Consider the following 2,625-nt stretch of genomic DNA (forward strand, 5'->3'; position numbering starts at 1 on the left):
CTCCACTCCTGGTGGTGCCCTTCCGTCAATTCCTTTAAGTTTCAGCTTTGCAACCATACTTCCCCCGGAACCCAAACACTTTGGTTTCCCGCAAGCTGCCAGGCAGGTCATGGGAATAACGCCGCCTGATCGCCAGTTGGCATCGTTTATGGTCGGAACTAGGGCGGTATCTGATCGCCTTCGAACCTCCGACTTTCGTTCTTGATTAATGAAGACATTCTTGGCAAATGCTTTCGCTTTCGCTCGTCTTGCGCCGATCCAAGAATTTCACCTCTAACGGCACAATACGAATGCCCCCGGCAGTCCCTCTTAATCATGGCCTCCGTTCCGAAAACCAACAAAATAGAACCGAGGTCCTATTCCATTATTCCCAGCTGCACTGTTCAGGCGTGCGGCCTGCTTTGAACACTCCAATTTTCTCAAAGTAAACGCTTCGGACCCCCACAGGACACTCAACCAAGAGCATCCGGGGAGCACCGAGAGGTGGGGGCCGGGACAGGCAGTGACACACCTCGCGGCGGACCGCAAGCCCCTTCCCAAGATCCAACTACGAGCTTTTTAACTGCAACAGCTTTAATATACGCTATTGGAGCTGGAATTACCGCGGCTGCTGGCACCAGACTTGCCCTCCAATGGATCCTCGTTAAAGGATTTAAAGTGTACTCATTCCAATTACAGGGCCTCGAAAGAGTCCTGTATTGTTATTTTTCGTCACTACCTCCCCGAGTCGGGAGTGGGTAATTTGCGCGCCTGCTGCCTTCCTTGGATGTGGTAGCCGTTTCTCAGGCTCCCTCTCCGGAATCGAACCCTGATTCCCCGTTACCCGTGGTCACCATGGTAGGCACGGAGCCTGCCATCGTAAGTTGATAGGGCAGACATTCGAAAGATACGTCGCCAGCACCAGGGCCGTGCGATCTGCCCACGTGGTTATCCAGAGTCACCAAAGCGTCCGGGCAAGCCCGGATTGGTTTTGGTCTAATAAGTGCACGCATCCCCGGAGGTCAGCGCTCGTCAGCATGTATTAGCTCTAGAATTACCACAGTTATCCAAGCAACGGTCGAGCGATCAAAGGAACCATAACTGATTTAATGAGCCATTCGCAGTTTCACTGTAACATCCGTTTGCACGCAGACATGCATGGCTTAATCTTTGAGACAAGCATATGCTACTGGCAGGATCAACCAGGTAGCTGGCGGCTTTCGACTCTCCACTCGCCAAAAGCACGCCATGGTGACCAGGCGCCCAGCCCAAAGGCTCGCCTGGCTCACACACAGCGTTTGCGGGCCCCAGCCTGCCCAAGTAGGGCAGGCAGGAGTCACTCTCCTGAGGCAAGCATGCACCCAGGCAGAGGAGAGTCCCCACACGCGTCCAAATTCGGACGGACAGGACCCCCACGCACACCATGTAAACACACCCTTTTGGCACGGACTTCACACAACACAAACCACCACAAGGAGGGGCCTCGCTTTGTCGTGTATGCTACCCCCGTTTGGCAACCTGACGGTGCTGAAAGCTCACAAAACACAGGGCTTCCCACAAGGCCAGCCACTTTGAGGCAGCTGTAAGCGCACCACACACACCCTACGTGGGGTGGGGAGGGAAGGAGCAGGGGTCGACCCCACATGCCTGCAAACCTCTAGAGCGGCCTTACAATGCTCGCTACTCTATGGACCGGCAACGGCAATTGAAACCAACCCTAAAATTCTTGCACAGTTGGCAGCCTTCCTTGGCACAAGACCAAACAGCGCAGCGAACCCGTGCAGCACCAACCCAAGGGGACAGCCTTCCCCACACACTCTGGAGGAGAAGAGGCTCCCTCGGGCTGAGTCACACAGCTCAAGATACTCGCTCATTCACGGAAAACTTGGGAAACAAAACCTGCTGACACACACCACTTATGCATCGCATGAAGATTGCCATTGTCCATACACTTGTGCAGGTGCGATGGAAATATTTTCTCGTTTTGGTGTATGCTATATTTTTACAGACAGCTACCGACAAACGGTAGAAATTAGCGGGGATAGGCCTCAGACATTACCCAAAGCTCCGGGAACGTGAGCGACGCAAGACGAATGGGCATTTTAAAGCAGATCTATGGCAGTTACTGACAGTGCCTGGCGTGGGTTACTTGTCTCCGTTGTCGAGAGGGGAAGACGACCCATGTATATGTAAAGGGCGATTTTTTTAGCAACCGTTAAGGCTGTTTTTCCCCTTCACTTGTATCGAGAGGGAAGCAAAGAACATGTATGGCGTGTACGTTTTTTTACGAATTTTCATTAGCAATCTAACGACATGAATTGCGAAGACGTTTTTTGAACAATTGTATTCCTTTCCCAAAACATCGAGTGCTAGTGTATAAAACCGCTAGAGAAAATAAATTGGCAGGCGAAACTTAAAAAGGAGAGACCCATGAACAGCATGGCCAGGCGGCTCACCTCGACGTTTTTCCCCCGAGCAAAGTCCGCCGAGACCCCCTGTATCCCACGGGGATGTACTGGCGTGCACTTAAAGGTTGATGCCGCTCTGTTACTTGGGAAACGAACCACAAGCCAAATCCAGCTAATTTGTGAATGACTTAGCTCTCCTGCTTTCTCGAGAACGTGCTTTTTTCGTCGGATGAAACTT

At 52.2% G+C, this 2,625-nt stretch overlaps 1 pseudogene; it reads right to left on the reverse strand.

Moving 5' to 3' along the window:
• On the reverse strand, positions 1 to 1,188 carry LOC144740032 (18S ribosomal RNA; annotated as a pseudogene; the record flags this gene model as incomplete).
• Positions 1,189 to 2,625: the final 1,437 nt, after the last annotated feature.

The sequence above is a fragment of the Lampetra planeri genome, unplaced genomic scaffold (assembly GCF_965212315.1).
Source record: "Lampetra planeri unplaced genomic scaffold, kcLamPlan1.2.h2 scaffold_1852, whole genome shotgun sequence".
NCBI lineage: Eukaryota > Metazoa > Chordata > Hyperoartia > Petromyzontiformes > Petromyzontidae > Lampetra > Lampetra planeri.